We start from the raw sequence: 14786 nt of genomic DNA, 5'->3' as shown, positions 1-14786 counted from the left end.
AATACACAATGGTGATCTTCATCGTTTCATTCTGAACAAGAGAGACACGGAGCTGCCGCGATTATACCAGACACACAAACACAGTGACAATAGAGCCCGTCCCAGAGTTTCAGCTCCTGGTTGTTAAATGTCCTCATGTACACAGTCTTTGCTGTGAATCTCTGGAGTTAGTTGCCGATTCCTATTCCTGTATCCCTTAAACATTCGGAGCCAGGAGATCCTCACATTCCATTTTGAAAGATTTATGGACAGGAATTTTTCCAAACTTTGGCTGAGTCGATCATAACCTGCTGATCAATCATAGTATTATTCAAGGAATTAATGAGACATTCTGTTCACTACTTGGGTCTTGAACTCGGTTTGAGCAGATCAATAAGTGAAAGGTTCAGCATTTTTCCAGATATAAAATACAGAGCTGAAAAGAGGGACTCAGGGTTAATCCGGCACACACAGGACAGGTTGAGTGACAGTCACACAGGGACGGGAACTCCTCTCGATTCCGTTGCCTACTCACCCAACAAGGACAGTTCGGGACTGACTGAACATCCAACTCACTATAATTCAGTACTGGAGAAAGACAGAGGCTTGTCCACTCCATCTTTCCTTACTGTATCTGGTACATTATGTGACGGAAAGTGTTCCAGTACCTCTCACTCTCAGACAGCAACTGACATGTGTTCAGACAGTCAGTGTTAGTCTTTCACTTACCATGAATAGGCGCCTCTCCAAGAACCTGTAAATCCAATATCCCGAAGCAGCTGTTCTACTCAGAACTTGGTCATGGCAGGAGAACCCCAGGAGGACAATGGAAACACTTCAGAGATGTCCTCAAATCATCCCTCATTTGGGAAGACATTGTACTCTTCAGGGATATTTGTCAGGAGCATGCAAAGGTGAACTCGACGCAGTGAAGGCAGTCCAATGCAGTCATTTTCCTGACCCTTCCAGCACCACCTGTCCCTGATATGACAGAGTCTGCAGATCATGTATTGGACTTATCAGCCATTTCATAACTCATCAAACTGGAGTGGAAAAAATTCATCCCTGATCGCGAGAGACTGTCCGAGATGGAAGAGAATAAATAGGCCAATATAATGATCAGCAATAATAATGAACTGGATAGGGAGGAGATCGAGAGTAGGGAGATAGAATAGGGAGGGGAAGTGGCCTGTGACGTTTATATAATGTAACACATTGACAGAGATTCTGTTCTATTTGGGTAAAGACTTATTCAAGATAGAAAAATGTAAACTACTCTCTCGATGACATACTATTATTTCCAAACTCAAAACAGGGCCAGATTATAAACAAATACTGTATTTCTCACTGACCCACTTTTACCTGTTGGACTCTCTGCAGATTCGCAGGACAAGGCCATTCAGATATATTTTCAGTCACTAAGAGATTCATTCTGATGACATTAAGCAGAGACTATCAGATGTTTAACTTTCATCCCTCAAACACTCGGATTCACTTTTACACTTCGACGAGATCCGTTTGGACAGTTTAGGAGCCGCCCCCTCACCCCTTCCTCCGCTTTATTCCGACCATCTTCCAGTCTCAGTGTCACACACGTTACCATTAATTTGCTTTTGATCAATATAATTCAAAGGTTGTTTGCAGCGAAAATCATTGAAATAATGATGACAGTGATTTGTACAAAATATCCCATATCCATCCTATCACCATGATTACAAGCAGGCAGAACCAGGGGAAGGAAAAATCTGCTAACAAAGACTATTATTTTTGACATCAGTGCTGAGTTAATAAAGGACAACCAGTACGGATTTGCTCAGGGCAAATCATGTGCGACTAACATGATTGAATTCTTGTGGTTGAAGTTACTGAAGGTAGTACAGTAATTATTGGATATATGCTCTTCCAAAGGCATTCAATCAAGTAGTGAATAACAGACTTACATGGAGAATAGAAATGCATGTTAAAATTGACACTGGTATTCTGAGATGGTAGTTGGTTAAAGGATAGGAGGCTCTTCTGTGACCTTGTCTTATTTACACCTTCTCCTTTGTTATCTCTTGCCCCAACCCCGCTTTACTTGCTTATAACCTTTTACAATTCTAATATTTGCTCGTTCTGAAGTAGGGTCACAGACCTGAAACGTTAACTCTGCTTCTCTCTCCACAGATGCTGCCAGATCTGTTGAGTATTTCCAGTATTTCATGTTTTTATTTCAGATTTCCAGCATCTGCAGTATTTTGCTTTTATTTTCGAGTTTAGTCGCGAACTGATCCTTTTTGCTACTGGGCAGAACTATGCAGTGGAGTGACGCAGAAAACTGTACGAAGAACAATGTTTTTAACGGGCCCACAATTTCGAAGTTTAAGGAGGACAAAATACACAGCAATGTATGCATATAGTAAAGAGCTGTAAGTTTCAGGTAGATGTTACCTGAACAGAGGTAAGACAGAGAATACCCAACCCGTCTCACCTTTAGATTCCTGACCAAGATAGACCGATAAGGTACAAACTCAGGTTATGTGACCATGTCAGAGAGTTTATTAGGCTTAACCAAGATGTACAAAGTTAATACTTAACAATGGTAATAGATATTCAGTAACACACAACACCCGTTCTTGTTTCTGTGCTTGCTGCCGCACGGACTTCTCTCATTCTTCATCCCTTGCTGTGTTTTTTTGACTATATTCTATCTTCTCCTTTTAAGTACTAACGATCTTCTGTTGACCCCTCTCTAAGTGTGCTGACGATGTCCTGTAACACCCTTTCTTTTATCCTTCTTGTGGTGCAAGGATGTTACCATATTAGTTTTGAATTGTTCCAAGTGTCCTAATTGGTCCAGGTTGACATCATTGTTTGACACTAGTTAGTTAATGGTTGAATCTACACACAGTACAGATGTTTCCCGATTCTTTCTATTTTAGCAAGGATCCTAAAGGTTCCATTCTTGCTGATCCCAGACATGTTTTTCTTTAATTCTGCCTTTATCTCATCTCTCTCCATGCAAGGAGTGCTGGTGACTCTCCCATTGTTCTCACAAAAAAGGTTTAAACAAAGTATAGCCTTGAAAACACATTTCATAATAAAGCAAGCAACAGATCAAACAGACTTCAATATATTGATGTACAAAGCATATCATTAATCCTATTATTTTAGCTGTCCTTATTTGTCACAAACGTAAAATATGTCACGGTCCATCGCGCCCACATTGTGGATTCTCCTCCAGCTACATGACTTGCCTTTTTTTTCCCTATGGCTACGTGCATCTTCCACACTGGCACATCTCTCAACATGACATTTTAACATAGTTCAGTGAAGATGACCGTCATGCTTCACAATCCAACATTAACATTGCAGTTCTTGCATAAATGTAAGCCATGAAAATACTCTAAACTTTACACAGCGGTGAGCAGTGTTCAGGTGATACAGAAAATCTGGTGCGTTGGGCAGAGACAATCAGTTAATCTATCAAATTCTCTTGAAGTTATGCTCCTATCTATACTACTTACAACACAACTATTCTTATGCTATTGAAAAGCTTGGATAGATGGCTCTGGATTGTGTTATCTAAGTAGGTGGTTGTTCTCCTTCCAGCAATGTGGATTGATGGGAGATCTGATGCAGGTGTAGGTAAGTTAGACAAGGATAACCCGTTCCCATTAGTTGATGGGACAAGGACTAGGAGACACAGATTGATGGTTTTGGGAAAGAGATGCCGGGAAATGTGAGGAAGCACTTTTTGCTTTACCTGCTACATTGCAACTGCAATGTCTGTCCACAAGTGTGGTGGAAGCAGAGACAATCAATGATTTCAATAGGAAATTGGAGAAACACTTGAAGGAAACAAACTTGCTCCAGGGTGACGCCAATCAAGCGGGACAATGAATCTGATTGGATGATAAGAATATTTTATCAATTTCAATTCTGTCAAAGCTTTGACATTTTTTTCGTTTGTAAAATACTGCAACATAAAGTAAACCCGCAATTTGAGGTTGCGATGGCCGGGAATCGAACCCAGGTCAACTGCTTGGAAGGCAGCTATACTCACCACTATACCACCATCGCTAACTGGCTTGAGTCAGTCCAGCGTTTCGATTAATAGAATGCTGTACAATGGTTTCAACTTGTACCTGAGCAACACGATTATGTTAACAGAAACACAATACTGTGAATGCTGGAAATCTGAAATAAAATCAGAAAGTGCTGCAAATATTCTGATCAATGGTCACTCACCTGAAAAGTTAAATCTGCTTCTCTCTCCACAGATGCTGCCAGACCTGCTGAGTATTTCCAGCATTTCTTGTTTTTATTTCAGATTTCCAGCATCTGCAGTATTTTGCATTAATTTTAGAGTTCAGTGGCGAACTGATCCTTTTTGCTTACTGGGCAGAACTATGCAGTGGAGTGACGCAGAAAACTGTACGAAGAACAATGTTTTTAACGGGCCCACAATTTCGAAGTTTAAGGAGGACAAAATACACAGCAATGTATGCATCTAGTAAAGAGCTGTAAGTTTCTGGTAGATGTTACCTGAACAGAGGTGAGACAGAGAATACCCAACCCGTCTCACCTTTAGATTCCTGACCAAGATAGACCTACAAGGTACAAACTCAAGTTATGTGACCAAGTCAGAGAGTTTATTCGGCTTACCTCAGCTGTACAACGTTAATACTTAACAATGGTAATAGATATTCAGCAACACACCACACCCGTTCTTGTTTCTGTGCTTGCTGCCGCACGGACTTCTCTCCTTCTTCATCCCTTGCTGTGTTTTTTTGACTATATTCTCTCTTCTCCTTTTAAGTACCAACGATCTTCTGTTGACCCCTCTCTAAGTGTGCTGACGATGTCCTGTAACACCCTTTCTTTTATCCTTCTTGTGGTGCAAGGATGTTCCCATATTAGTTTTGAATTGTTCCAAGTGTCCTAATTGGTCCAGGTTGACATCATTGTTTGACACTAGTTAGTTAATGGTTGAATCTACACACAGTACAGATGTTTCCCGACTCTTTCTATTTTAGCAAGGATCCTAAAGGTTACATTCTTGCTGATCCCAGACATTTTTTTCTTTAATTCTGCCTTTATCTCATCTCTCTCCATGCAAGGAGTGCTGGTGACTCTCCCATTGTTCTCACAAAAAGGTTTAAACAAAGTATAGCCTTGAAAACACATTTCATAATAAAGCAAGCAACAGATCAAACAGACTTCAATATATTGATGTACAAAGCATATCATTAATCCTATTATTTTAGCTGTCCTTATTTGTCACAAAAGTAAAATATGTCACGGTCCATCGCGACCACTTTGTGGATTCTCCTCCAGCTACATGACTTGCCTTTTTTTTGCCTATGGCTACGTGCATCTTCCACACTGACACATCTCTCAACATGACATTTTAACATAGTTCAGAGAAGATGACCGTCATGCTTCACAATCCAACCTTAACATTGCAGTTCTTGCATAAATGTAAGCCATGAAAATACTCTAAACTTTATACAGCTGTGAGCAGTGTTCAGGTGATACAGAAAATCTGGTGCGTTGGGCAGAGACAATCAGTTAATCTATCAAAGTCTCTTGAAGTTATGCTCCTATCTATACTACTTACAACACAACTATTCTTATGCTATTGAAAAGCTTGGATAGATGGCTCTGGATTGTGTTATCGAAGTAGGTGGTTGTTCTCCTTCCAGCAATGTGGATTGAGGGGAGATCTGAAGCAGGTGTAGGTAAGTTAGACAAGGATAACCCATTCCCATTAGTTGATGGTACAAGGACTAGGAGACACAGCTTGATGGTTTTGGGAAAGAGATGCCGGGAAATGTGAGGAAGCACTTTTTGCTTTACCTGCTACATTGCAACTGCAATGTCTGTCCACAAGTGTGGTGGAAGCAGAGGCAATCAATGATTTCAGTAGGAAATTGGAGAAACACTTGAAGGAAACAAACTTGCTCCAGGGTGACGCCAATCAAGCGGGAGAATGAATCTGATTGGATGACAAGAATATTTTATCAATTTCAATTCTGTCAAAGCTTTGACATGTTTTTCGTTTGGAAAATACTGCAACATAAAGTAAACCTGCAATTAAAGGTTGCGATGGCCAAGAATCGAACCCAGGTCAACCGCTCGAAAGGCAGCTATGCTCACCACTATACCACCATCGCTTACTGTACTGTGCTGATCCAGCGTTTTGATTAATAGAATGCTGTACAATGGTTTCAACTAGCACCTGAGCAACACGATTATGTTCACAGAAACACAATACTGTGAATGCTGGAAATCTGAAATAAAATCAGAAAGTGCTGCAAATATTCTGATCAATGGTCACTCACCTGAAACGTTAACTCTGCTTCTCTCTCCACAGATGCTGCCAGACCTGCTGAGTATTTCCAGCATTTCTTATTATTATTTCAGATTTCCAGCATCTGCAGTATTTTGCTTTTATTTTAGTGTTTAGTAGCGAACTGATCCTTTTTGCTTACTGGGCAGAACTATGCAGTGGAGTGACGCAGAAAACTGTACGAAGAACAATGTTTTTAACGGGCCCACAATTTCGAAGTTTAAGGAGGACAAAATACACAGCAATGTATGCATATAGTAAAGAGCTGTAAGTTTCAGGTAGATGTTACCTGAACAGAGGTGAGACAGAGAATACCCAACCCGTCTCACCTTTAGATTCCTGACCAAGATAGACCGACAAGGTACAAACTCAAGTTATGTGACCATGTCAGAGAGTTTATTAGGCTTAACCAAGATGTACAAAGTTAATACTTAACAATGGTAATAGATATTCAGTAACACACAACACCCGTTCTTGTTTCTGTGCTTGCTGCCGCACGGACTTCTCTCCTTCTTCATCCCTTGCTGTGTTGTTTTGACTATATTCTATCTTCTCCTTTTAAGTACCAACGATCTTCTGTTGACCCCTCTCTAAGTGTGCTGACGATGTCCTGTAACACCCTTTCTTTTATCCTTCTTGTGGTGCAAGGATGTTACCAAATTAGTTTTGAATTGTTCCAAGTGTCCTAATTGGTCCAGGTTGACATCATTGTTTGACACTAGTTAGTTAATGGTTGAATCTACACACAGTACAGATGTTTCCCGATTCTTTCTATTTTAGCAAGGATCCTAAAGGTTACATTCTTGCTGATCCCAGACATTTTTTTCTTTAATTCTGCCTTTATCTCATCTCTCTCCATGCAAGGAGTGCTGGTGACTCTCCCATTGTTCTCACAAAAAGGTTTAAACAAAGTATAGCCTTGAAAACACATTTCACAATAAAGCAAGCAACAGATCAAACAGACTTCAATATATTGATGTACAAAGCATATCATTAATCCTATTATTTTAGCTGTCCTTATTTGTCACAAACGTAAAATATGTCACGGTCCATCGCGCCCACTTTGTGGATTCTCCTCCAGCTACATGACTTGCCTTTTTTTTTCCTATGGCGACGTGCATCTTCCACACTGACACATCTCTCAACATGACATTTTAACATAGTTCAGAGAAGATGACCGTCATGCTTCACAATCCAACCTTAACATTGCAGTTCTTGCATAAATGTAAGCCATGAAAATACTCTAAACTTTATACAGCTGTGAGCAGTGTTCAGGTGATACAGAAAATCTGGTGCGTTGGGCAGAGACAATCAGTTAATCTATCAAAGTCTCTTGAAGCTATGCTCCTATCTATACTACTTACAACACAACTATTCTTATGCTATTGAAAAGCTTGGATAGATGGCTCTGGATTGTGTTATCTAAGTAGGTGGTTGTTCTCCTTCCAGCAATGTGGATTGAGGGGAGATCTGATGCAGGTGTAAGTAAGTTAGACAAGGATAACCCGTTCCCATTAGTTGATGGTACAAGGACTAGGAGACACAGATTGATGGTTTTGGGAAAGAGATGCCGGGAAATGTGAGGAAGCACTTTTTGCTTTACCTGCTACATTGCAACTGCAATGTCTGTCCACAAGTGTGGTGGAAGCAGAGACAATCAATGATTTCAATAGGAAATTGGAGAAACCCTTGAAGGAAACAAACTTGCTCCAGGGTGACGCCAATCAAGCGGGAGAATGAATCTGATTGGATGATAAGAATATTTTATCAACTTCAATTCTGTCAAAGCTTTGACATTTTTTTCGTTTGTAAAATACTGCAACATGAAGAAAACCTTGAATTTAAGTTTGCGATGGCCGGGAATCGAACCCAGGTCAACTGCTTGGAAGGCAGCTATGCTCACCACTATACCACCATCGCTTACTGTACAGTGCTGGTCCAGCGTTTTGATTAATAGAATGCTGTACAATGGTTTCAACTTGCACCTGAGCAACACGATTATGTTCACAGAAACACAATACTGTGAATGCTGGAAATCTGAATTAAAATCAGAAAGTGCTGCAAATATTCTGATCAATGGTCACTCACCTGAAACGTTAACTCTGCTTCTCTCTCCACAGATGCTGCCAGATCTGCTGAGTATTTCCAGCATTTCTTATTATTATTTCAGATTTCCAGCATCTGCAGTATTTTGCTTTTATTTTAGAGTTTAGTAGCGAACTGATCCTTTTTGCTTACTGGGCAGAACTATGCAGTGGAGTGACGCAGAAAACTGTACGAAGAACAATGTTTTTAACGGGGCCACATTTTCGAAGTTTAAGGAGGACAAAATACACAGCAATGCATGCATATAGTAAAGAGCTGTAATTTCAGGTAGATGTTACCTGAACAGAGGTGAGACAGAGAATACCCAACCCGTCTCACCTTTAGATTCCTGACCAAGATAGACCGACAAGGTACAAACTCAAGTTATGTGACCATGTCAGAGAGTTTATTAGGCTTAACCAAGATGTACAAAGTTAATACTTAACAATGGTAATAGATATTCAGTAACACACAACACCCGTTCTTGTTTCTGTGCTTGCTGCCGCACGGACTTCTCTCCTTCTTCATCCCTTGCTGTGTTTTTTTGACTATATTCTATCTTCTCCTTTTAAGTACCAACCATCTTCTGTTGACCCTTCTCTAAGTGTGCTGACGATGTCCTGTAACACCCTTTCTTTTATCCTTCTTGTGGTGCAAGGATGTTACCATATTAGTTTTGAATTGTTCCAAGTGTCCTAATTGGTCTAGGTTGACATCATTGTTTGACACTAGTTAGTTAATGGTTGAATCTACACACAGTACAGATGTTTCCCGATTCTTTCTATTTTAGCAAGGATCCTAAAGGTTACATTCTTGCTGATCCCAGACATTTTTTTCTTTAATTCTGCCTTTATCTCATCTCTCTCCATGCAAGGAGTGCTGGTGACTCTCCCATTGTTCTCACAAAAAGGTTTAAACAAAGTATAGCCTAGAAAACACGTTTCATAATAAAGCAAGCAACAGATCAAACAGACTTCAATATATTGATGTACAAAGCATATCATTAATCCTATTATTTTAGCTGTCCTTATTTGTCACAAACGTAAAATATGTCACGGTCCATCGCGCCCACTTTGTGGATTCTCCTCCAGCTACATGACTTGCCTTTTTTTTTCCTATGGCGACGTGCATCTTCCACACTGACACATCTCTCAACATGACATTTTAACATAGTTCAGAGAAGATGACCGTCATGCTTCACAATCCAACCTTAACATTGCAGTTCTTGCATAAATGTAAGCCATGAAAATACTCTAAACTTTATACAGCTGTGAGCAGTGTTCAGGTGATACAGAAAATCTGGTGCGTTGGGCAGAGACAATCAGTTAATCTATCAAAGTCTCTTGAAGCTATGCTCCTATCTATACTACTTACAACACAACTATTCTTATGCTATTGAAAAGCTTGGATAGATGGCTCTGGATTGTGTTATCTAAGTAGGTGGTTGTTCTCCTTCCAGCAATGTGGATTGAGGGGAGATCTGATGCAGGTGTAAGTAAGTTAGACAAGGATAACCCGTTCCCATTAGTTGATGGTACAAGGACTAGGAGACACAGATTGATGGTTTTGGGAAAGAGATGCCGGGAAATGTGAGGAAGCACTTTTTGCTTTACCTGCTACATTGCAACTGCAATGTCTGTCCACAAGTGTGGTGGAAGCAGAGACAATCAATGATTTCAATAGGAAATTGGAGAAACCCTTGAAGGAAACAAACTTGCTCCAGGGTGACGCCAATCAAGCGGGAGAATGAATCTGATTGGATGATAAGAATATTTTATCAACTTCAATTCTGTCAAAGCTTTGACATTTTTTTCGTTTGTAAAATACTGCAACATGAAGAAAACCTTGAATTTAAGTTTGCGATGGCCGGGAATCGAACCCAGGTCAACTGCTTGGAAGGCAGCTATGCTCACCACTATACCACCATCGCTTACTGTACAGTGCTGGTCCAGCGTTTTGATTAATAGAATGCTGTACAATGGTTTCAACTTGCACCTGAGCAACACGATTATGTTCACAGAAACACAATACTGTGAATGCTGGAAATCTGAATTAAAATCAGAAAGTGCTGCAAATATTCTGATCAATGGTCACTCACCTGAAACGTTAACTCTGCTTCTCTCTCCACAGATGCTGCCAGATCTGCTGAGTATTTCCAGCATTTCTTATTATTATTTCAGATTTCCAGCATCTGCAGTATTTTGCTTTTATTTTAGAGTTTAGTAGCGAACTGATCCTTTTTGCTTACTGGGCAGAACTATGCAGTGGAGTGACGCAGAAAACTGTACGAAGAACAATGTTTTTAACGGGGCCACATTTTCGAAGTTTAAGGAGGACAAAATACACAGCAATGCATGCATATAGTAAAGAGCTGTAATTTCAGGTAGATGTTACCTGAACAGAGGTGAGACAGAGAATACCCAACCCGTCTCACCTTTAGATTCCTGACCAAGATAGACCGACAAGGTACAAACTCAAGTTATGTGACCATGTCAGAGAGTTTATTAGGCTTAACCAAGATGTACAAAGTTAATACTTAACAATGGTAATAGATATTCAGTAACACACAACACCCGTTCTTGTTTCTGTGCTTGCTGCCGCACGGACTTCTCTCCTTCTTCATCCCTTGCTGTGTTTTTTTGACTATATTCTATCTTCTCCTTTTAAGTACCAACGATCTTCTGTTGACCCTTCTCTAAGTGTGCTGACGATGTCCTGTAACACCCTTTCTTTTATCCTTCTTGTGGTGCAAGGATGTTACCATATTAGTTTTGAATTGTTCCAAGTGTCCTAATTGGTCCAGGTTGACATCATTGTTTGACACTAGTTAGTTAATGGTTGAATCTACACACAGTACAGATGTTTCCCGATTCTTTCTATTTTAGCAAGGATCCTAAAGGTTACATTCTTGCTGATCCCAGACATTTTTTTCTTTAATTCTGCCTTTATCTCATCTCTCTCCATGCAAGGAGTGCTGGTGACTCTCCCATTGTTCTCACAAAAAGGTTTAAACAAAGTATAGCCTAGAAAACACGTTTCATAATAAAGCAAGCAACAGATCAAACAGACTTCAATATATTGATGTACAAAGCATATCATTAATCCTATTATTTTAGCTGTCCTTATTTGTCACAAACGTAAAATATGTCACGGTCCATCGCGCCCACTTTGTGGATTCTCCTCCAGCTACATGACTTGCCTTTTTTTTTCCTATGGCTACGTGCATCTTCCACACTGACACATCTCTCAACATGACATTTTAACATAGTTCAGAGAAGACGACCGTCATGCTTCACAATCCAACCTTAACATTGCAGTTCTTGCATAAATGTAAGCCATGAAAATACTCTAAACGTTCTACAGCTGTGAGCAGTGTTCAGGTGATACAGAAAATCTGGTGCGTTGGGCAGAGACAATCAGTTAATCTATCAAAGTCTCTTGAAGTTATGCTCCTATCTATACTACTTACAACACAACTATTCTTATGCTATTGAAAAGCTTGGATAGATGGCTCTGGATTGTGTTATTTGAGTAGGTGGTTGTTCTCCTTCCAGCAATGTGGATTGAGGGGAGATCTGATGCAGGTGTAGGTAAGTTAGACAAGGATAACCCGTTCCCATTAGTTGATGGTACAAGGACTAGGAGACACAGATTGATGGTTTTGGGAAAGAGATGCCGGGAAATGTGAGGAAGCACTTTTTGCTTTACCTGCTGCATTGCAACTGCAATGTCTGTCCACAAGTGTGGTGGAAGCAGAGACAATCAATGATTTCAATAGGAAATTGGAGAAACACTTGAAGGAAACAAACTTGCTCCAGGGTGACGCCAATCAAGTGGGAGAATGAATCTGATTGGATGATAAGAATATTTTATCAATTTCAATTCTGTCAAAGCTTTGACATTTTTTTCGTTTGCAAAATACTGCAACATAAAGGGAAGCTGCAACTTCAGGCTGCGATAGCCTGGAATCGAACCCATGTCAACTGCTTGGAAGGCAGCTATGCTCACCACTATAGCACCATCGCTTACTGCACTGTGCTGGTCCAGCGTTTTGATTAATAGAATGCTGTACAATGGTTTCAACTTGCACCTGAGCAACACGATTATGTTAACAGAAACACAATACTGTGAATGCTGGAAATCTGAAATAAAATCAGAAAGTGCTGCAAATATTCTGATCAATGGTCACTCACCTGAAACGTTAACTCTGCTTCTCTCTCCACAGATGCTGCCAGACCTGCTGAGTATTTCCAGCATTTCTTATTATTATTTCAGATTTCCAGCATCTGCAGTATTTTGCTTTTATTTTAGAGTTCAGTAGCGAACTGATCCTTTTTGCTTACTGGGCAGAACTATGCAGTGGAGTGACGCAGAAAACTGTACGAAGAACAATGTTTTTAACGGGGCCACAATTTCGAAGTTTAAGGAGGACAAAATACACAGCAATGTATGCATATAGTAAAGAGCTGTAAGTTTCAGGTAGATGTTACCTGAACAGAGGTGAGACAGAGAATACCCAACCCGTCTCACCTTTAGATTCCTGACCAAGATAGACCGACAAGGTACAAACTCAAGTTATGTGACCATGTCAGAGAGTTTATTAGGCTTAACCAAGATGTACAAAGTTAATACTTAACAATGGTAATAGATATTCAGTAACACACAACACCCGTTCTTGTTTCTGTGCTTGCTGCCGCACGGACTTCTCTCCTTCTTCATCCCTTGCTGTGTTTTTTTGACTATATTCTATCTTCTCCTTTTAAGTACCAACGATCTTCTGTTGACCCCTCTCTAAGTGTGCTGACGATGTCCTGTAACACCCTTTCTTTTATCCTTCTTGTGGTGCAAGGATGTTACCATATTAGTTTTGAATTGTTCCAAGTGTCCTAATTGGTCCAGGTTGACATCATTGTTTGACACTAGTTAGTTAATGGTTGAATCTACACACAGTACAGATGTTTCCCGATTCTTTCTATTTTAGCAAGGATCCTAAAGGTTACATTCTTGCTGATCCCAGACATTTTTTTCTTTAATTCTGCCTTTATCTCATCTCTCTCCATGCAAGGAGTGCTGGTGACTCTCCCATTGTTCTCACAAAAAGGTTTAAACAAAGTATAGCCTTGAAAACACATTTCATAATAAAGCAAGCAACAGATCAAACAGACTTCAATATATTGATGTACAAAGCATATCATTAATCCTATTATTTTAGCTGTCCTTATTTGTCACAAACGTAAAATATGTCACGGTCCATCGCGCCCACTTTGTGGATTCTCCTCCAGCTACATGACTTGCCTTTTTATTTCCTATGGCTACGTGCATCTTCCACACTGACACATCTCTCAACATGACATTTTAACATAGTTCAGAGAAGACGACCGTCATGCTTCACAATCCAACCTTAACATTGCAGTTCTTGCATAAATGTAAGCCATGAAAATACTCTAAACGTTATACAGCTGTGAGCAGTGTTCAGGTGATACAGAAAATCTGGTGCGTTGGGCAGAGACAATCAGTTAATCTATCAAAGTCTCTTGAAGTTATGCTCCTATCTATACTACTTACAACACAACTATTCTTATTCTATTGAAAAGCTTGGATAGATGGCTCTGGATGGTGTTATTTGAGTAGGTGGTTGTTCTCCTTCCAGCAATGTGGATTGAGGGGAGATCTGATGCAGGTGTAGGTAAGTTAGACAAGGATAACCCGTTCCCATTAGTTGATGGTACAAGGACTAGGAGACACAGATTGATGGTTTTGGGAAAGAGATGCCGGGAAATGTGAGGAAGCACTTTTTGCTTTACCTGCTGCATTGCAACTGCAATGTCTGTCCACAAGTGTGGTGGAAGCAGAGACAATCAATGATTTCAAAAGGAAATTGGAGAAACACTTGAAGGAAACAAACTTGCTCCAGGGTGACGCCAATCAAGTGGGAGAATGAATCTGATTGGATGATAAGAATATTTTATCAATTTCAATTCTGTCAAAGCTTTGACATTTTTTTCGTTTGCAAAATACTGCAACATAAAGGGAAGCTGCAACTTCAGGCTGCGATAGCCTGGAATTGAACCCAGGTTAACTGCTTGGAAGGCAGCTATGCTCACCACTACAGCACCATCGCTTACTGTACTGTGCTGGTCCAGCGTTTTGATTAATAGAATGCTGTACAATGGTTTCAACTTGCACCTGAGCAACACGATTATGTTAACAGAAACACAGTACTGTGAATGCTGGAAATCTGAAATAAAATCAGAAAGTGCTGCAAATATTCTGATCAATGGTCACTCACCTGAAACGTTAACTCTGCTTCTCTCTCCACAGATGCTGCCAGACCTGCTGAGTATTTCCAGCATTTCTTATTATTATTTCAGATTTCCAGCATCTGCAG

The 14786-nt window shown here is 40.1% G+C and overlaps 3 non-coding genes across 3 annotated transcripts; all 3 read right to left on the bottom strand.

Moving 5' to 3' along the window:
* Positions 1-3969: 3969 nt before the first annotated feature.
* On the bottom strand, positions 3970-4041 carry trnag-ucc (transfer RNA glycine (anticodon UCC)). The gene has a single exon. It is a non-coding gene; the product is annotated as a tRNA-Gly (tRNA).
* A 4120-nt stretch (positions 4042-8161) lies between these two features.
* On the bottom strand, positions 8162-8233 carry trnag-ucc (transfer RNA glycine (anticodon UCC)). Its single transcript has one exon. It is a non-coding gene; the product is annotated as a tRNA-Gly (tRNA).
* A 2023-nt stretch (positions 8234-10256) lies between these two features.
* trnag-ucc (transfer RNA glycine (anticodon UCC)) lies at positions 10257-10328 on the bottom strand. Its single transcript has one exon. It is a non-coding gene; the product is annotated as a tRNA-Gly (tRNA).
* Positions 10329-14786: the final 4458 nt, after the last annotated feature.

Source organism: Heterodontus francisci, chromosome 45 (genome assembly GCF_036365525.1).
Source record: "Heterodontus francisci isolate sHetFra1 chromosome 45, sHetFra1.hap1, whole genome shotgun sequence".
Lineage (NCBI taxonomy): Eukaryota > Metazoa > Chordata > Chondrichthyes > Heterodontiformes > Heterodontidae > Heterodontus > Heterodontus francisci.
This window is presented reverse-complemented; position numbering and strand designations above follow the sequence as displayed.